General features: G+C 37.8%; 1 pseudogene; it reads left to right on the top strand.

The window, feature by feature from the left end:
• Positions 1-20,237: 20,237 nt before the first annotated feature.
• Positions 20,238-20,643, top strand: LOC120224095 (annotated as a pseudogene).
• The last annotated feature ends 1,846 nt before the right edge of the window (positions 20,644-22,489 follow it).

Genomic DNA, 22,489 nt, shown 5'->3' with positions numbered 1-22,489 from the left:
AAGCTGAGAAATCTGAACTTGGTCTTTTCTACAAAAAAATGTAAAACCCAGAATAAGATATAGGGAAAGTGAAAATGTGACTGGCTTTAGAAGAGAGATTGATATCCTTTTCAGAATCGATTGATTTTATCATGAGGTTTTTTTTGTTTGTTTGGTTTTTTTTGTTTGTTTGTTTGTTTGTTTTTGTAGAAATAAGGAGAGCCAAGAATCATCCTAGGAGAAACTGGATTACTCAGCCAGATTTGCAACCCTTGTTTGTTTGTTGGGTCCCAATAAGGAAAGGCTGAACTTGAACTACACAAGAGCCAAAGACACTAACTGTCCTCAGGAAAAATAAGAAAGTTCATGAACAAGTTAACAAGCGGCATCTAGTTAGTAAAAGGAGCATATGCTGGCTGTGTATGGGGGAGCAGCAGGGACTGTGTGTGAGTGTGTGTGTGTGTGGTATTGGTGCTCAGGTGTTCAGAGCCTGTAACAAACACTCTTGATGATGGGAGCTTGCCCTATTGATGGGCCTGAAGACGGTCCATTTGAAGGAGGAAGATACGGGGCCCAGAGGTATGTGTTTTTTGAATAAGTTTCTCTTTTGTAGAAGGAGAAATGTACATATGCATCTATGATTTCTGGAGTGCACTTCCCAGTGCATAGAATGGCTACAGTCACCTCTAAGAGTCCTGTTCTTGACAGATAGTTAAAGCGTCACGTTTTTAGCAAGGACTACTAATTCTGACATTTTATTTTCAGCCATTTGGGCCAGTTGATATTTGACTGGCTTGTGAGTTTACTATCAGAAGATAGCTTTTTGCTTCTCTTCAATTATAATACTTGCTGAATTAATTTTTATCAAAATTTTCAAAATGTCATCATCTTTAGTCAAAAAAAGCAAGGAGGATCATTCTTCAAGTTAGAACTCTTTATCGAGTTCAACATTTGCTGAACTCAAAATGATAGAATGAAAAATTATGGCCATCTTCATTATAGGTGTGGCTATAGTCTCTACTTAAATTTGCCATTAAACATGTTCCATTTAATATGTGTCACATCCATGCACGCCTAAATTGGAGCTACTTCAAAGCTACCTAATGATACTGAAACTTTTTATATGATTAAATCACATGACAAGACAAAGCACCAGTCTTCCTTCTCACCCACTATACGGTGCCAAGAAACTATTTTCTAAGATGTAGTGGCTAAACTATCTATAATTTCTAGATTATTCAGGGGCCTTAGTTGCTTTTGGCTCATACATACAAATGTACACACTTCAACACACATCCTGCTAAATGCTGGTCAAAATATATGGGAAAAAGTTAAATATACAAGATGCATGTCAAAAATAGAAATAAAACTGCAAAGATTGAACTGATAAGACCACTTAAGTGTAAGGAAGCAAGCAGCAGAAAACGTGCAATCAATTAAAAATGAGGGCAGGGTTGAGAGCAGTAAGGTTGTGTGGAAATAAAAAAGCTAAAGCTGAAAAGGGTTAACAGACTAAACCACACACTCACACTAAGAAACAGGCCATTCTTAGCAGCCTTAGAAAAATTTCTGAAGGGAATTTCAGGCTTATTTGGATACTGAAGGGCCATAGGAAGCTCATTTCTGATAAGAAATGCTAACAGCATTCCATGTAGCTATGGTGAGTGGTCAGACACCCCTCATAGAAGGTTTTCTCACACACGCAAAAAGTAAATCTGGTGATTAACATCTTGCAAAAGATACATAAAATCACTTTAACTTTCTTTCCAACTTTAGAGCTACGACTACAAGGACCGACAGGTAGTTTTCTGTGCTTGGGATTGTATGTCTACTTTCCTTACACAGGTAATTGTATTGGATTCAAAGTTTGTTCCAGGTTTAGGCATGTTCTGAGATTTCAGTCATAGCTTTCTGAGAAATTAATAATACCCCCCAGAAAACTTACAGAATGAGAAATGATTTTAAGAATATTTAAGGATGTGGGGCGCCTGGGTGGCTTAGTCGGTTAAGCGTGCGACTTTCGTTTACGTCATGATCTCGCGGTTCGTGGGTTCGAGCCCCGCATCTGGCTCTGTGCTGACAGCCAGCTCAGAGCCTGGAGCCTATTTCAGAGTCTGTGTCTCCCTCTCTCTCTGACCCTCCCCTGCTCACGCTGTCTCTCTCTCTCTCTCTCTCTCTCTCTCTCTCTCCCCTAGAAATAAATAAAAAATATTTTAAAAAAGAATATTTAAGGATGTGTAGCAAAGAGAGAAAGTCTTAAGGAAGTGGTAAAATACATAATATTATTAGCATTAAAATGTTAAGCCTCATACCTTAATGGAAATCCAAAAGGCCTTCTGTCACAGCTTAGATGGTGATCATTATTGTCTGAACATTAGCTTTCTGTAGAGTCCCAGATAGATACTGGCTCCAGTACTTCCAAATCAGCAGATCTTAACATATTTTGTGCCATGGTCCTCTTGGGACATCTGGTGAAGCCTGCGGACTATTTCTCAGAATAATGTTTTTACAGACAATCAATTATATTAAATAGGAAGCCCCAGGTCCAGATTATATCCATATTATATCTATGCATGCATAACTATTCATGGGTATAACATATATATATTCACAATGTATCCATATTATGTCCACATTCTGGGTATATGCTAAAGTTGGGGCCAACAGAGTCTCTTGCTGAACTGTATCTGGCCTGAGAAGCAACATTAAAAAATGACTCCAAGCTTTTGGGCAGAACAAATGCTAGTATGGGCTGTCCATACTTAAACTACCTTTATTCATCACTTAGACACAGGGGAAGCAACAGCGGGCTACTGCTTTTGATAATATTTTCCTCATTATTAGGCATCCACTGAGATGGTGATGGTCATTGGGGTCTCTTTTTTTCCCTTCCAGATTAAATTTATGATGAGCCCTTATGAGAAAGAAAACTAATGAAAAATGGCCATTTGAAAGCTCATCTTTCAATGTAATATGATTTATCTGTTCTATCTATGCTTTCCTTTATTAGCCATTAACTGAGTTATTAAATACTTTCCATGCTATAGTGATGTCAGTTCCTTACACGGCTGCCACTCAATTCCCTGTGAGGGTCTATTCATAGCTAGCACTGGCTTGATGCTTGATAATGTGTAAATAATGCAAAGGAGACAAAGGAGAAAGTATCAGAAGCACTCACTGTGAGCTCAGCCAATTTAGGGTAACATTGACATTAACAGTACATCTTTATTCAGAACACATTGGATTTGGCTGTTACCTCTGAGTGTATCTGATCATTGTTTTGTGTGTTATTCTCTGGTGTAGTTAACAAAATGCCTAAGGTGAACTTTCATCAAGGAATAAGGAACTGAGAAATATCAGCCTGACAGCCTTCCCCATACATGTCCACTTAGCAGAAGGCCAGCTAATGAGTGGCCCTGTTCAGTAAACAGTCATAGGGCATTGGGCTAAGCACATGGCTGGGGCTTAGATTCCTGAGTCTTATTGTCTTAGATGGCTGGAGGAATAGGAAACAGTGAGCTCACTGTGTTGTCTTGAAATGTTTCTTGCTTTACCTTTGAAACTGCTGGGTTTATGGTCCAAATTACTCCAGAAACCCTGTTCTCTGTAACCATGTAGAGGTGACAATAAGGAAAGAAAGGAATAGAGAGATAAGAGATGAGGTTTAAACTAGGAGTGATGCCAGTTTATACTGTTCTGTTTTTTGTTTTGTTTTGTTTTAGTTGTTCTTCTTAAATAGTTTATTGTCAAGTTGGTTTCCATATAACACCCAGTGCTCATCCCAAGTGCCTTCCTCCGTGCCCATCATCCCCCTTCCCATCTCCCCTACCCCCATCAGCCCTCAGGTTGTTCTCAGCATTCAAGAGTCTCTCATGGTTTGCCTCCCTCCCTCTCCCCAACTATTTTCCCCCTTCTTCTCCCACATCATCCTCTGCTAAGTTTCTCCTGATCCACCTATATGTACAAACATATGGTATCTGTCCTCCTCTGCCTGACTTATTTCACTCAGCATAACACCCTCCAGTTCCATCCATGTTGCTACAAACGGTCAGATTTCATTCTTTCTCATTGCCATGTAGTATTCCATTGTATAGATAAATCACACCTTCTTGATCCATTCATCAGCTGATGGACACTTAGGCACTTTCCATGTTTTGGCTATTGTTGAGAGTGCTGCTGTGAACATTGGGGTACATGTGCCCCTATGCATCAGCACTCCTGTATCCCTTGGGTAAATTTCTAACAGTGCTATTGCTGGGTCATAGGGGAGTTTTACTGTTAATTTTTAGAGGAACCTCCATACGGTTTTCCAGAGGGGCTGCACCAGTTTACATTCCCACCAACAGTGTAGGAGGGTGCCCATTTCTCCACATTTTCGCCAGCATCTAGAGTCTCCTGACTTGTTCATTTTAACCCCTCTGACCGGCATGAGGTGGCACCTCAGTGTGGTTTTGGTTTGTATTTCCCTGATGATGAGGGACGTTGAGCATCATTTCATGTGTCTGTTGGCCATCTTTGGAGAAGTGTCTGTTCATATCTTCTGCCCATTTCTTCACTGGTTTATTTGTTTTTCGGGTGTGGGGTTTGGTGAGTTCCTTATAGATTTTGGATACTAGCCCTTTATCTTATATGTCACTTGCAACTAACTTTTCCCATTCCATTGGTTGCCTGTTAGTATTATTGATTGTTTTCCTTGCCGTGCAGAAGCTTTTTATCTTGATGAGGACCCAATAGTTCATTTTTGCTCTTGATTCCCTTGCTTTTGCGGATGTGTCAAGTAAGAAATTGCTGCGGTGGAGGTCAAGGAGGTTTTTTCCTGCTTTCTCTTCTAGGGTTTTTCTCATTCAGGTCCTTTATCCATTTTGAGTTTATTTTTATGTATGGTATGAGAAAATGATCTAGTTTCATTCTTCTGCATGTTGTTGTCCAGTTCTCCCAGCGCCGTCTGTTAAAGAGGCTGTCTTTTATCCATTGGATACTCTTTCCTGCTTTGTCAAAGATTAATTGGCCATACATTTGTGGGTCCAATTCTGAGTTCTCTATTCTATTACATTGGTCTATGTGTCTGTTTTTGTGCCAATACCATACTGTCTTGATGATTACAGCTTTATAATCATAATAAAATCATGATTTTACTAAACATCTCATTTATAGCATTTTTTTAATTCATCACAACTATTTTTAAGCTCCATAGTCTTTTTAGCAATAGTTTCTCTGATGTCTTCCATGCCCCTTTTAAGCCCAGCGATTAATTTTATGACTATTGTTCTAAATTCTTGTTCAGTTATGTTGCTTATATCTGTTTTGAGTAGTTCTTTAGCTGTCACTTCTTACTGGAATTTCTTTAGAGGAGAGTTTTCCTGTTTCGTCATTTTGGCTAGCTTTCTGTCTCTTTGTTAGTTTTAAAAGCCTGTTATACACTCTGCACCTGCGAGTACTGCTGTATTAAGGAAGGCTCTTTGTCCAGGGCCTGTCTGTCTGTTCAGGAAGTGTTCTTTGAATGGTGTCTCTTGGTCTCTCTTGTTGAGACTTTGGTTATTTTATTTCCTTGAGTAGTGGTATTTGGGACTCCCCACAATGTGTACTTTGGCTGGTTACTTGAGGTAGCCCTGGAAAAGAAAACAGACAGACAAACACACAGGGAACAAAGGCACACAAACGCACAGACAAATCCAACAAACATGTAAACTGAAAGGGAAAAAGAAAAAGGAAAAAAAAAAGGGGAAAAAGAAAAAAAAAGAGAAAGGAGGAAAAACAAATAATAATAAAAAGAAAAAAAGAAAGAAGAAAATGAAAAAAATTTTAAAAAGAAAGGCAAAGGACAGTCTAAAAGCATAAAATCAGAATTCCCAGCTACAAATAAAGAGCAGGGTATATGCAGTGCTGATGGAAGAGCATATACAAAGAGAGAAATGACAGGGTGAAGAGGAAGTGAAAGTGGACAATGACCAGGCAGAGAGATTAAGAGGCTTAATTCAGAGAAAGAAAAAGAAGACTATGGTAAGAGGCCAAGGAGAAAGAAATGAAGATAATGTTACTCAGAGAAACTACATAGTCTGATTACTCTGGAGAGAGAGAGAGAGATAGAAAGGTAGCAGTGGAGGTGTAGAATATACATCTAGAGAATGGATTAAATGTGACTGTTTAAGCAAACCAGTGACCAGAGTGCCCAGTCCAGCAGAGGGGAGGGACACGAATAAGACAAGGGAAAATATATCTGAATAGAAAGAATTAATCTAGAATTAATCACAGTAGTGCATCCATGTTGGTCTTTCCTGGGGGCTCTGGTAAAAAAAAAAAAAAAGCAGCTCTCTAGCGTGGATGGGTGTGTTTTGGTGTAGGTAGGTCTTAGCCTCCACTGCATCCTGTGGGTGGCCCCCTGAGATGATTGTGGGAAGAAAAATGGGGGCGCCCCAGTCCCCTCTCAACCAAGCATTGCAACTTACTCTTTTGGTCCAGTCTCCCTGTGTCACGGGCGTAGCTGAGGGGACCATGCTCTATGCCTGAAGCCAGGCCTAGTTTCCAGATCTGAGTCTGTGTACCTATTGATATCCCCCAAAAGACAAACCTGCAGGCCAGTCCCTTCAAGCAGTCTCAAGCTGGCTGCCTCCCCACTGGGGATTGAGCTGAGCCAGAAGAGCGGCAGAGTGGCTTCAGGCATGCTGCTTCCCCTCTCGGTCTAGCTGGCGAGTAGAGGAGCAGTTTCTCCTGGTGTTGTCTGGGACCGGGGCGTCCAGCTCCAAGTCAGCTGCACAGCTGGAAACCGGATCCCTATGTATCCCCAGCTGAGGTTTTTCTCTTCTCCAGGGACAGGGACAGTTCCTTGAGCAGTTTCAGCTGCTCTTTCTTTCCCCCTCACTCACCACGGCTCCCCAAAAAGGGGGCGTCTTCCGTGTCTCCGGGACCAGCTTGGTTTTTTATCTTCCCCACTTTGCACTCATGCTATAAGGCTGTTTTCTCAGTGGACTCTGAGTTTTTTCAGAGGACTCTGTCTCCTTTTCTTCCCAAATTCCTGGATTCTATAAGGGTTCCTATGGTTTCAGGCCTTCTCCATTTGAGAGATGGGAGCGAGTGAAATGTATGGAGCTCCCTACTTCTCTGCTATCTTGAGTCCTCTTGTTTTGTTTTTAAGCGTGTTCCCTTTTCTTCAGTTTGGGGACTTGGACTTCAGGTTTTGAAGTTGGTAGAGTCTCACAGTATCGCTCTAGCTCTATTTTTCTGACAGGAAATGTAAATCTCTTAGACTAACTTGTGTGTCAGAGAAGATAAAGTTATAAAATGTATGTGTGTTTGGCAAGGGGTATGTGGATTTAGAAGTGGAGACAATGGGAAATTATTGAGATGGAAGAAATGGACGAGGGAAGAGAGGACAATAAATGAAAGGGGAAAGAATCTGGCTCTTTTTCCTTTACCTGTACAATTATAAAAACCTTGGAACTAAAATGAAGAAAACCCACAGAGAACAATGAATTCCATCTTCACTGTCTACAATGTGTAATTCATTCTTTCAGTAAAGGATATATAACACCTACTACCAACGTGAGGCTAAAGTATGAAGAAGTGAGATTATTTTCAAAATCTTTCTATTCTTCTTTCATTGGTCTTTGGTCTCCTTTTGGGTGCAGTCATAATAGGTATAGTGGTACTCATTCAAGCCTCCTGGAAATTTCTGTGTGGGTGTGTTGAATCTTCTTCCATCTCCCTTAAAATATCCTTGTTCACTGTTTGAGACTTTCGGAGCCCAAAATGTTACTAGAGTTAATTAAATATTGTAAAAGATAAATCTCTAAATAAGTCTTTTAACCAGATAATTATCTAAATTTAGATAATCATTTCTGGGTAATAGCTGAGCTTTTAACTCATTCTATATATTATTTTCTTTTTAATAAGATATTCTCATGCCTTACCCAAAAGAAATAGGACAGCCATCTTTTGTTTGTTTGTTTTATTTTGTTTTTCCTTTTATATTTTATTGTCAAGTTGGTTTCCATATAACACCTAGTGTTCATCCCAACAAGTGCCCTCCTCCATGCCCATCACCCCCCTTCAGCCCCACCCCCATCAGCCCTCAGGAGTTCTCAGTATTCAAGAGTCTCTCATGGTTTGCCTCCCTCCCTTTCCCCAACTATTTTTTCCCCTTCCCCTCCCCCATGTTCCTCTGTTAAGTTTCCCGTATTCCACCTATGAGTGAAAACATATGGTATCTGTCCTTCCCTGCCTGACTTATTTCGCTCAGCCTAACACCCTTGTGTTCCATCCACATTGCTACAAATGGCCAGATTTCATTCTTTCTCATTGCCTTGTAGTATTCCATTGTATAGATAGACCACATCTTCTTGATCCATTTGTCATTTGATGGACACTTAGGCTCTTTCCATGATTTGGCCATTGTTGAAAGTGCTGCTATGAACATTGGGGTACATGTGCCCCTATGCACTTCTGTATTCCTTGGGTAAATTCCTAGCAGTGTTATTGCTGGGTCATAGAGGAGTTCTATTGTTCATTTTTTGAGACACCTTCACATTGTTTTCTAGAGGGGCTGCACCAGTTTACATTCCTACCAACAGTGTAGGAGGGTGCCTGGACAGCCATTTTTGACACAATAAGAGAATGGTAAGAAAAATGTCTGACCTTTAGCTGACTACCTGTTCAGGTCCAGGAAGCCATACAGGCAAAGAGCAGAAAGACTATATAGTTCATATATAGTCCTACAGATGTAGACTATAGTATATTGTCCAGATTTTCTAACATCACAATGATCAAACGATTGGTAAATACCGGTGGTGAAGGAAGTGAAAAGAATTTTAGATTATTTATGCTGGGAGTACTTTGGTTAATATTTTAGGAACTGTATGTGAAATTATAGATTGTTTTGTGATTCTATTTCACAGGATTCAAAAAAATAGGCTGTAACTGTTGTAGAAGAAAGTTATTTAAGACCCAAGAAAAACATTTTGCCACCTTTAGGACCTCACATTTGAAGGATTTTCACCTTCTACTTCTGCTGATCTTTATGACAAGATTAGGTAATTCTCTTGATTGGCTAGTTTGCTTATCAACCTGATGGGATGTCTGTTTCCTAAGACTAGGATTTGGCACCCTGGAGCTTCCCAGCATTGTCTTCTCCTTACACAACTGGAGGCAGGAAAATATGATGGTTCTTTCTTGGTTGTGAGCTCCCTCAAGGAATATCAAGAATTTACTGAAATCTCTGCCTAATTGCAGAGAATAAATTCTCATGCTGCTCTTTTGCAAATATTTCAAATTATTTGTCTAACAGTAAATTAGACCTGACATGTTAATTGGTTTAGGGAGCCATGCATGATGTTTGCTCATTTGTGACTAATTTCTAATACATTAGTATATTTGAAAAAAAAATAGATCAACTTGGAGAAAACCAGGTCTAGAGCTCAGTCATCTTGCAGCTTCTGTTATCAGAGAGACCACAGACATTAACATTAGTGTGAAAAGTGCACAGGTGGCTCATTCCAGGCCTGACTGATGACTCATATGACCTCAAACACATAATTTCACTTCACCTTTCCTAGGGCTTTTCCTACAGTAAAATAGATCTAATAATACCACATGTGAGCCTCATAAGGAAATTGCCAGAATTAATGAGATAATAAGAATAGTGGGAAATAGTTGTTGAAAGGACCTCTGGGCCTTGTATTCACACTCCCTCCTGCTGTGTGGGAACATCAGACCCATCCAAATCCATTCTTTCAACGGTTGTTGACCAAACTTAATCTCTTAGGATGGAGAGGCTGCCTCTCCCTCCTCCTCAGGTCCTCCTCTGCTTTATCAACTTGATTGATTGAATCATTCATCACAAAGTTGAACCTAAATATCCTTTTGGGTGGCAGATAGATGCCATTGTTCTGTGCCTTTTTCAGCAAACATGGCAAATAGATGGCATGCTTGGGAAATGCCACAGAATCATTTGGAAATAGTATAACTTGTGGGTAATGTGTTTTTGATTTTCTTTTCTTCAGACTACTTTTCCTTAGGGATGGTTTCTGGTGAATGATAGAGGAACTGGATACATCAAAAGACAGGCTCACAATGAATACAACTTATTCTTTAAAAAAATATTTATTTATTTTTTTGAGAGAATGAGAGAGAGAGCAGGGGAGAGGCAGAGAGAGAGGGAGAAAGAATCCCAAACAGGCTCTGCACTGTCAGCACAGAGCCCATGCTGGTCTCAATCCCATGAACCAAGAGATCACAACCTGAGCTGAAATCGAGAGTCAGATGCTTAACTGACAGAGCCCCCCCACCCCTCGGTGTCCCAACTTATTCTTCATATGAGGCACTGTCAGTGATAAACAGAAACATTTGGTAGCTTCATAAGATTTTTGTAGCAGTTATATATATATTTAAAAATATATTTTTTAGCAGAGGGCTATAAGTAAACCAGGACTTGTCATGTAGTTAAGCAAACTCTTGGCATTTAGGAACTACTTTGAGAGGTTCACAAACTCAAGCCATTAAAAAATATGTGGATATTATATATATCATTTATAGATATAATATGTATAATGATATGTAGACATTATATATGTATATGAAAGATATATATTATAGGTATAAAATATTATATATATATGATGATTTTTATCAGCAAAAGATCAAAGGCAAATAATGTATTATCCTTGTCGATAATTCCATTCTGTAAGTTCATTGAGGGAGCTAGGAAGAAAGTATTTTCTCAGGATTTCTAAATTATAACTGGAAAAATTAAAGCATAGACCAGAGCCACAAAAAGTGGGCTATAAAACATGTAGAATAAAAGACATTAGCTGCTTGTGTTGGTTGGATAGATGAGTTGTATACAATTTTTAGGATAACAAGTGAGAGATATTTAAAAATTCATCTTTAGTTGATTTGAATTGTTCTTGGTCATCAGTGTTCTATTTTGTAGTGTCTAATTAATTCTTACTGCTTGAGTCTGCACCCTGGGGTGATTTTAAATAAGTAAATACATAAAGAATTTTCATTTGCACCTTGATGTTGACTCATTGAGTGATATTGTAGTCTAACTTCCTTATTTTTAGCCAGGATTAATTCCTTCACTTTCTTTACATGTACCACACACACACACACACACACACACACGTTATTATATGCCTATCTTACTAAAATTTTAAGTGCACTTCTGCCAACAGTGTTATTTTCTCCGAAAAACTGAATGAGTATGATATTTTTAGAAAACTGCACGTTTAAATTACATAAATAAGCAACCTTAAGTTTTTTCCAGCTGTTTAGTATTTTAAGAAATATAGCCTTGAAAATTCTAATAGTCATTTAATTTCTGGGTCCAATTTTACAAATTCTGCTTCCCCCTCCACCCTAAAAGAGTATTTTTAGAAAATAACTATCAATTCCCACCCCCATGTCTAAATAAATAATTTTAAATATCCAGATGTGTCAACTATATGGTAACTTGTGGTGCATTTCTAACTTTGTACACTTTCTTTCAAAAAGCTCTGACTCCTTTTATAATAGACTGGAGTCTTAAGCAGGCAAATCTCTTGTGGGTTTCCTGATATGGTGCTTTGACCCTTGAACTAGGAAAAACAGAGCTTATACAATCTCTTTTTGCCTGTTTACCTAACCAATAGGAAAAACTCTAACCAGCTTTTATATCCTCAGATTTCTAGGGAAAGAAGAGAGAGAATAGAAATTTTAAAAAAGCAATACAGGATGAAGTAAGCTGAGTGAGCTCTCACTTGCGAGCAAGTGAGAGAGCTTGCAGCCAAGTAATGAAAGAAGTCTTCCAAGTATCAAGCATATTTGAATGGTGTCCTATTTTATTCCAACATATCTTTAATATCTAATTATCATATTATCTGGGAAGAAAATGAAGAAATGGAAGGATTGCTGCCTTCTAAAAAGTATGGCAGAGTAAGTTGAACCTACAGGAGAGGATAGGGATGGATTATGAAGCTGTTAAGGTTGGATGGGCCATGCGGCACATTCCCAAGAGCCTTCAGCAATCAAGGATAGACATAAGCCAAGTCAGCATGAGGGAGTTGATGAAAGCCACATTAAAGTAGTCCCTAGCCAGAGGTGAGCACAAAACTAGTATGGTAGCTAATGAACAGTAGACATGGGCTATCCTGCCAAAGGCTAGATGATGTTATCCATGTACTCTTGGGACCTGTGTGATACTAGAGTTTCCCTCTACATGTTGTCTCATGCCAGTAAGACACAGGCTGCACACTGTATATTCTCAATCAGCATCTTGGGCAAAGAAGCAGGGAGTAAGGAGGACATCTGTGAAACTAAGCATATTTTGGTTTTGTTCAAGAAAGAATACTATCTGAGAGGACCACTTTGATTATTGAATTGAACTAAACTTCAACTTCTACTAAATACATATTTTTTCCTATTAACCAGAGGATGTTGTCTTGAAGGGAGCTATAGACACAATTAAGGCAATGTATTTTTTCTGCCTATCTAAGTTAGTGGATTAAATGTTATAACATTGCTACATTCAATGGCGATTATATGGAAAGGAGAAATCCTCCTACTCTTTACCAGATTACTTCTACAATCACTTTATTTCCATGCATTTGGGAAAACCATGCCCTCTTGGAGAGGGATGCTATTTTGTGTGGTGAAGTGGTAGGAGCCTATAGCCATTAGAGTTTAAATGTAAAAAAATTGAAGTTTTGGGGTGCCTGAGTGGCTCAGTCAGTTAAGTGTCCAACTCTTGATTTTGACTTAGGTCACGATCTCCTGTTTGTGAGACTGAGCCCTGCATCAGCAGAGCCTGCTTGGGATTCTCTCCCTCCCCCTCTCTCTGCCCCTCCACTTCACACACTCTCTCTCTCCTTCAAAGTAAATAAACAATAACAAAAATTGAAAATTTTTTATACTATCCAATCTGTTTCATTCTTTATACATGAGAGCATTAAAAAAATATACTCGTCTCCAACCCTGAACCATTGAGTCACAGCAGCGTCCCTAGGCAGTTCTAATGTCTAGCCAGGGTTCAGAAACATTGGTCTAGACCACTAGGAAGGATCCCGTGCACCACATATGCAGCACTATTCTAAATAAGAGATAGTTTCACTACCATTAGCACCACGGAATGGTTGCCAATTTTGTTCTGCACACTTAAGAAAGGTAGACTTTCAAAAGGGTAAATGTTTTTCAATTCTTTAACATCTATTTAAAGTTTTCTTTCCTGTGCTAATGATTTGGTGTCTGCTATAAAGCCCTGGAGTTCTTTACTATATTCTTACCTATGTCCATTAATTCCTACCTCCCGCTCAGTAACGCAATTACAATTCAGGTAAACGAAGAACACTTGGGAAAATGTTGGTCTCTGACCCACGGTTCCTCCAGTCAGTACATTACAGTATCCTCTTGGGTCCAATGGATAAAGGAAAGCTGATGAGTTCAGGTATTAATCGTATGTGTCTGGTAACTGGTATTTACTTTTTTTTTTTCATGGTGAGCCATTTATCAAATGATGAACCCAATGTTCAGATAGAGGAGCAATTAGGCTCCTTCTCTAGGATTCAGAAGATTTATCTAGGCTCTGAAGCTACCTTTCACTCAAAGAAACTTTACTTCAAATCCATGAACACTTTGACTTATTAATTTAGATCTAACCACTATGTCACTAGCAGTAAGTTCCTTTTTTGGACTGTGAACTTTGAACTTCCTCTTAAAGTACTGGTTTTGTAATGGAGATTTAAACAGTGATGGAACTCAGCAACTTTGGATTTGTTTAACTTTGACGTAGCTATAAGAACACTCTGGCAACCCCCTCGTGCATTCAAATAGCCTTGCCTGAAAAGCTGAACCAACAAATCTTTAACACTTACAAGAGTAATGTGTATTGAGAGGCAGTTACTGGATAAAAATTGGGTTCAAGATGATTTTCAATCGAGCTGATTCAAACAAAACCAGAGAAGTGTCATAAAAATATAATTTCACACACAAGGAGCACATTCAGAGATTGATGTTACAATATTAATGGACACTCTCCCCCTTCCTATTTCCATCAAAATTCTTAGCCATAGAAACAAAGATGCAAGATTGCTATTGTATTTTAAAGCCTGGATGAGGATTTTAGGAGCAACAGCTTCACATGGTCAAAATATTAAACCTTGTATCTTGTCATTGGGCTTCAGAATTATAAATTACTAAATGTCTAGGAAATCTATGAAATATGTATGACAAAACTTGGAAGAAAAATTTTTTGGAAACAATCTTAATATCAGAGAAAGATCTCAGAGTTGTATATATTTAGCAAAAAAATAAAACCTGAACCCTATAAACTTTTCCATATATATTGGATTTATTATATTTCTCCAAAGCAATTTGAAAGGCACTGAATTATGTTTCCTTGCAGCTTCCAAAAAAAATAAAAACACCATAAGTAATAAAAGCAGAAAAGTTGACTCTGAAATTCATTTTCGTATAGATTTATAGGAAAACTGCTTTGATGTCTTTTCCATTCCCTTGCCAGTTTAAAAAAGAAAGAAAGAAAGAAAGAGGAGGGAATGTCTATTAAGTTTAACATAAAAAAAATCCACTCTTCAAACCTTATTTATCTTTGATGAGCCCTGGGCAGAGTGCCACAATAACACTATGCACATTATAAGAATTCTATAATCGCTCAGTCTTTTCCCTTTCTTTTATAATCAGCTGAGTGTTGTTACTGGCCCTCCCTCTAACCGAGTTAGCGAGGCTGGGCTGACACTTTACGCAGTGCAGGCTGCCTACACAAAAGGGAGTTGAAAGCGGTTTTCAGCATGTCTCAGTGAGGAAATCCTCATTCCACTGTCAATACATATGAATTTAGGAAGCTTTCCTCGGTATGTTAGGACCTAATGTCTTAATTAAGTGGGACTTCTCAGGGGTCCAGGTGGTCCTGGTGCTAAGCAGAATCTGCCAGTGCCCCCGGCATTGATGGGGAAATAGATTCCTCCTCGGCCTTCTCTGAATGCTCAGTGTAAGTGAATTGCTCAGACCTCACTGATTGAAGTACTGGCTGAGTCCTGTCTCTGCCGTTTCCTCTAGGCTTATGAAAGCACGTACAGGGAGGGCTAGAGTTAATAAGCTGGAGTGTATTTATGTTTCAAACCAAGTAGGAAACTCAATGGGAATGGAGCTGGCATATCCAAACTTGTATTCTTGCTCTTTTACCACTCTTTCCAGCCAGGAGAATGAGAACATGTTCATTAATGGAAAATTCTGGTTTTTAGGGAGCTAATTGAAATTTTTCTTTCTTTGCTTTTTAATGATAATTTGAAAAATGTAAAAAAAAAGAGATGAAGTAATCCATTTTTCTAGGAGTAAAATGTCAGATCTGTTTGGTGAAGCTAGATTTCATGGAGTCTGAAGCCTACTTTAATATTTAGCCATTGTGCCTAAATTGGAGGAGGTTCAGGTTAAAATAACATATGTTGTTATCTCTGTTTAGCCTCTTAAGGTTTTTTAAAAAAAGAAGTTATGAACTTGCAAATCTGGCTTATAGACTTGCTGATAATACTATAGGGGGAAAAAAACTTGGAAGAGGAGAATGGCAATGAATGAGCGCTGCTGGCAATGGTAGGCGGCCTCACAGGACAGGCCGTTTCCTTGGGTTAGGACCGACTGGTCAGTCTTTCTGAGACAGAAGTTTCCAAACTGCCTTCAGTTGTTTGTTCTTTCATTATATACAGCTGCCAGAAGTCACTTTCTGAATAGAGATCGGACACCATCCATGACTGTTTATGCCAATTCTTACCCAACTATATAACGCTTACACTACTTACTATGCAGGCTTATTTTCGATGAGCCAGGACAGTGTGATGTATCTGAGCTATTGGAACTTAGAGCTCAGAGTTATATAGAACTGTCCCAGTGTATTTTAGTTCCTTGTTTGTTTGTTTTCTGGACCTTAGGATTCCACTGGTTTTCTATCCTCTCTTTACATCACTTTTATCTGGGTATATTGGAGGACCTTTGCAGTTTTTATTTGTTGCCCATCTTAGTACATTATGCTTCTTTTCAATGAGTACTGTTTAGTTTTCAAGATAAATTTCTTTAATTTAATGAACCACCTATCACCTCTCGTTCCCTGATGACTGGTAAAGTCACAAAGATCATAGCAATATTTCAATGTGTATCTACTCTAAAGGTGCCAAATTTAGATATATGAAACATCTTATCTGTTACATTTCTTGTACACAGACTTGCCCTTTAAACAAGGCTCAAAACACTGCTCCTGTCCCACATTTCCTCCTAAAACTGCCTGTGAGGAATCTGTTGCATGACTTTTCAGGCTTTCCTCCACTAAACCCAAACTAGATTGCCCTATCTCAGTCTACTTTGTTTCTTGCAGTGGATAGAAACATCAGCATGTGAGTTGCATTACAAGTTAAGAGGGTTGTGAAAATTCTGACAATTTCCTAAATTGAAGCCAAGATGATCTAATTATTTTCCATGACACGTGTGTTGTGTGACTTAGGCTATCAAAATGTCTCTTGTAATTCTCTCTGCATGATTCTTGGGATCACCCATATTGTTAGCACTTACTTATGAAAGTGATTGATTTTGGTATTCTCAGGACAAATTTTTTCATTCCAGGTCTTTACGGTTAATAAGTTTTAAAAGCTAAGTTAAATCAATCTAAAACAATCTGTGTAAGAAAGACAGTGTCATTCAGTGAAAAGAACCCTGGATCCAAAATATGTTGGCTCTAGAGTAGGATCTACCACTTAATAAACCTGATTTGGGGCAAGTTGCCTATGTTCCTGATTTTTAGTTTCTCTAATTTTTGAATGGAAAGAATAAGCCTTGCCCTTTCTTAGGGTACTTTGTGAAAACAAAATAATACATGTGATTAATTTTTATTTTTCAATTGGAAAGCAGTCACCATATATACACCTAGGATTCAATGCCAATTTATCTCCTGAACAGAAACACTAGGAGGTGACTGTCAAAGACAGACTATCATGTAATGAGACAAGGCCAAGCGTCGATATAAGAAAGGCTGGTATAAAAACTATGGTTAATGTAAGTTTATTCTACATTAATACTACATCATGCCAAGAAGGTAACTATCCCAGTGTATTTTGCAGTGGGCACAGCTGATATATTGGATTTAGTTCTTGGCATCATGTTTTTGAGACAGACATTTTCAAATTGCCATATGCCCAGAGGAAAACACCCAGATGGCAAGGTTCTATAAAAATGGAGCTTGCATAAAGAATGGCTAAAGAAACTAGAACATAGATAGCTCAGAAAAGAGAAGACCTGGAGACATAGTATAGTTGTGTTCAAACATTGGTGAGCTCTCAAGCAGGAAAGGCCTTAGACCTAATCTCAGGATTTTCTTGAGACCAAACTACAATCATGGTTTCTCAGGAAATATTAGGGGACTCTATTATCGTTTTTAAAAAATTTTTATCTTTCATTTATTTCTGAGAGAGAGAGACAGCATGAGCAGGGGAAGGTCAGAGAGAGAGGGAGACACAGAATCTGAAACAGACTCCAGGCTCTGAGCTGTCGGCACACAGCCCCACACGGGGCTCGAATCCACCAACCGTGAGATCATGACCTGAGCCGAAGTCAGACGCTTAACTGACTGAACCACCCAGGCGCCCCTCTAACTATTATCTTTTATCACTCCTCTGACTATTAGGGTATAGTAGTTAGATCTGCAGGCAGGGCAGGTATCCTCTTCTTTCTTATTACATACAATTTCTTATCTGGTTGAAAATGAAGTTTTCCTAGAAATAGTTGATTTCAGCAGAAATATACTCTCCTTGCTTAAAATTCCTTATGATATTTTTTAATATACAATTGCACACGTACAAAAGAGTATTTGAGATTCGTATTTGGAGAGGAAGTTAAGGGTAATGAGAAGGGAGGCTTTGTGGTAATAATGTTCTATTTCTTAACCTGGGTGGTAGTTACGTGGATGTGATCACTTTGTGATACTTTCCTGACCTATACACTTAATGATTTATGCAGTTTTCTGTATACACATTATAATTCAAAAATATAGTTGATTTGGGGGTACCTGGGTGGCTGATTTGGTTAAACATTCGACTCTTGAATTCAGCTCAGGTCACAATCCCAGAATCATGGGATCGAGACCCATGTCAGCTCTGTGCTGAATGTGGAGTCTGCTTAAGATTCTCTCTCTACCCACCTATGCCCCTCTCACTCACAAGTGTGCACTTTCTCTCTCAAGAAAAAAATATCTATATATGGTTGATTTTAAGAAGGATATAAGTAATTTATATTTAAGACATAAAGCATACAAAAAGTCTTTAAGGAGTTCTTTAAACTCTTATAAGTATCAGGAAGCATTATACAAATAAAGAACTTAAAAATGCTCCATACCATTGAATTTGTTTATATATATATATATATATATATATATATATATATATATATATGCTCCCATTTTTATCCCTTTCTATCTCCTCTTCTTAGAGGTAACTGCTATATTGATTTGCATTTTTTTAAATTTTCCCTTTCTTGAAAAAAAATGTTGTATCCCAAACCTATGTCACCCTAAACAGAATTTTTTGTTTTCTTTTGCTTGTTTTAGAGCTTTATCAAAAATGCCTATATACTGTGTGTAGTCTTCTGTGATTTCCTTTTTCCATGTTGTTACATGGATTGTTCTTCCTACCGATTTATTGGAAAAAGGCTTTATTGGCTAAACATGTTGCAAAGATCTTCCCCTGTTTTGTGCCTTATTGTTTTACTCTTTTAATGATGTCATATGATGAGCAGAGATTTAAAAATTTTAATGTGATTGTATTTATTATCTTTCTTTTATAGTTACTAGTTTACATCTCACTTAGGAAGTCATTCCTTTTTTTTTAAATCATATAGATATTCTTCTATGTTATCTTCTAAGTTTTGAAAGAACTGTACTTTCACATATAAGTCTCAATGTGTCTGGTATTGAACTAGGCGTACAATGGTTTTTGGTTTTTTTTTTTCATTCGGACAATCAGTTATATCAGCATCATTGGCTAAACAGTACCTCATTTGCCCACTGATTCGCAATGCAACCTTTGTCGTATAACAAATTTATATACACAGGCATATTTCCAGGCTCTCTGTTGGATATTTGTCTATTCCTATGCCAATATCACATTGTTCTGTTACTGTAAATTTGTAATATCTCGATAATTTGTAGACAAGAACCTTCCCTTTTCATTTCTTCTTTGAGACTGTCATGGCTCTAATTGACCCTTTTTGCCTCCATTTGCATGTTATTATTAATTTATCAAGGTCCCTATAAGCTCCAGGCATGCCTATCACTTTAATAATACTAAATCTTTAGCACAGTGTGAACAAGTTTGACCTCTTATATCAAGTCATCTTAACCAGGAAGATCATATGACTCCCTTTTACTTATGTCTCTTTACTGTTATTCTATAGAGTTTTATGATTTCCTCCATACAGGTCTTTAACTCCTTTATATTTTTAAAGACATTCTTAGGTACCTTACATATTTTGTTGCTATTGTAAGCTTTTTAAATTGCATTTTTGTACTGTTGTTTTTGTGTGTGTACAGACATGAAATTGAAATTTTTTTGGTATTTTATCTAGCTTCTTTTATAGTCTTATTAATTTTAATAATTTACAAATGAATTAGTTTGGGTTTTCTGTGTAGAAAACCGTACATTTGTGAGTAATGACCATTTAGTTTTTCTTTTTCAGTCTTTGTGACATTTGTTCTCACTCTACTGTGTACAAAGATCTGCAGTAAAACTTTAAATAGCAGTGGTTATGGAGGGCAGGCTTATCTTGTTACTGATTTTAATTTGAATACTTAGAAGGCCTTCTTATATAAATGTGGTTTCATAAGACATCATCTCTCTTTGGAAATTGCTCAAAATTAACAAAAACTTAAATGAGAAAAAGGCCATATTCTCTATCTTCATTAAAACTAGGGGACACATATAATTCATAAACACAAAAATGCATATAAAAGCTTCCCCAAAATAGCTGAGCAAAGAGGAACAAAATCATGCAAAATTAAAGAATTTTAAAAGATTAGAGAGAAAAATGCATTCTAGAAGACAAGAAATAGGTATCTAAATGATGCAGAGCTGCAGTAGCTGAAAAATAAAATCAAAAGAAAGGAACAGAAGCTAAGTTCAAGATACAATTCAAAAAGGCTTTCTTGAGATTAAAAAAAAACCACACAAAACAAAAGTTGTACACGTGATGCTGCTTTACCTCTCATGTAATACCTCACACTCTTCCTTTCCAACCCGGCCTGGCAGAATGGCTCCCACAAAGAAGGGTGGCAAGAAGAAGAAGGGCCATTCTGCCATCAACGAGGTAGTGACCAGAGAATACATCATCAGCATTCACAAAGCGCATCCATGGAGTGGGGTTCAAGAAGCATACCCCTCGGGCACTCAAAGAGATCCAGAAATTTGCTATGAAGGAGGTGGGAACCCCAGATGTGCCCACTGATGCCAGACTCAACAAAACTATCTGGACCAAAGGATTAAGGAATGTTCCATATCGTATCTGTGTGTAGTTGTCCAGAAAACATAAGGAGGGTGAAGATTCAACAAACAAGCTCTGTACGTTGCTTACCTACATGTCTGTCACCACTTTCAAAAATCTACAGACCGTTAATGTGGATGAGAACTAATTGCTGATTGTCAAATAAAGGCATTTCTGCCTTAAAAAATAAAAAAATAAAATAAAAAACAAAACAAAACAAACCCACTTGAATCTGTATATGCAAAGGCACATTTCATACAGGAAGAAAAATAAAACTGACCAGAAAACTCAATATTGTCACATGCCCAAGTAAATTACTTGGACTTTAAAGATAAAGAAGGAATCTTTTGGACAGTGGTATAAAAAGAACAAGACACTTGTAATGGGGAATAAAATCAAGCCATTCATAGATTTCTCCACAGCAACAGACAGAGGAAAAGAGCTACAAATTACTCAAGGGAAGAAACTATGAGCCAAGGATTTTTTTTTAATTCAACCAAGATGTTCTTCAAATATAAAGACCTCAGATAAACAAGTTTGAATATGTAGGAAACCAAGGAAGAGTTTCCCATGAGCTTTTCTTGAGGAAACTACTGGAAAATTAATTTCAAGCCAGAGACAAGCTAGGGAAAGTTGTGGGAAAATAATCCATGACATTATTTTGTTGAGCATTGAACATATGTAACTATAAAACCAGGGCTCAAACAAATGTAGGGCTTATGGTGTCAGAACAGAATGTGAAAGTTATATGCCTATATATGTAGAAATGAGCCAGCTAACTAAAATTGGCAAGAAAGAGGAAACAACATGAAAGATAACTTCATTGATTACAAAGGTGCTCTATTAGGAGTTAAATGAATCCTTCAAAGCTAAAAAACCAGTAACATAATTATAGATGTTATCTAATAATATAAACAAATATCGATACAGTTAATATTAACAACAAAAATTAGGAAGTAGAGAAAAAGAAATAAAATGGAACACTATTTTATCATTATTCAAAGTAGACATAATTACTTCCACAAGACATAGATAAGTAGGGACATCATGTAAAGTCTTAAGTATAAAATAATGATTAGAACAAAAAGACAAACGTTATCCTTACTAGAAGAACTACACATAAAACATAAAATAAGAAATGAGACCACTATTTTACATCTCTTTAAAAGCCTGTAAAAGAACTATATAAAATTATACAATAGAGGTTAGAAATATCTTTCATATCAATAAATATAAATGAACATAACTCACATAGTTTCAGAAAAATTTTTCAATAAAACAAAATACTGTATATAACTATACTTTCTGTATATTTATACATGAAAGGTTCTGGTCCCCAATTCCAGCATGGTGTTTGTGTGGATGCATGTGTGTGGGGAGGGAGAAGGACTTTCTCCACACCAAAAAGAAATTTTCCAGCACCAACTGAGTGTCCTACAATTTAACTCAATACCCATACTATCTACCCAGAGACTGCATCAGATCCCAAAGGTTAAGTGTTCAGTCCTACAAGACTGCCCCTATCCACCTTGCCAGATGTCAATTGCAAGTCCAGGTTACCACCTGTGTTTCTGATCAATTAGCTGTATATGGAAAGTTCCACAGATTCTCTCCTTGGGTTTGAGTAATTTGCTAGAGGAACTCACAAATCAAAGAGAAACATTTTTTCTTACTAGATCACTGATTTATTATAAAAGGATATAACTCAGAAAGAGCCAAATGGAAGAGTTGCATAGGGCAAGATACGGAAAAAGGATTCCATGCCCTGTCCAGGTGTGCCATTCTTCCCAAATCTCCATGTGTTCACCAACCTGGAAGCTCTCTGGACCCTGTCCTTTTGGAGCCTTTATGGAAGCTTTGCTACATAGGCATGATTGATTAAGTCAGTGGCCATTGGTGAATGAATTTAATCTCCAGTCCCTCTCTCCTCCCCAGAGATGGGGGTGGGACGGGGATGGGGGGGGAGGTTTGAAAGTTCCAACCCTCTAATCACATGAATGGTTCTCCTGGCAAC

The sequence above is a fragment of the Hyaena hyaena genome, unplaced genomic scaffold, assembly GCF_003009895.1.
Source record: "Hyaena hyaena isolate Hyena2069 unplaced genomic scaffold, ASM300989v1 scaffold_1101, whole genome shotgun sequence".
In the NCBI taxonomy this organism is placed as follows: Eukaryota; Metazoa; Chordata; class Mammalia; order Carnivora; family Hyaenidae; genus Hyaena; species Hyaena hyaena.
Note: the sequence above shows the minus strand (reverse complement) of the source record. Positions and strands in the feature narration are given on the sequence as shown.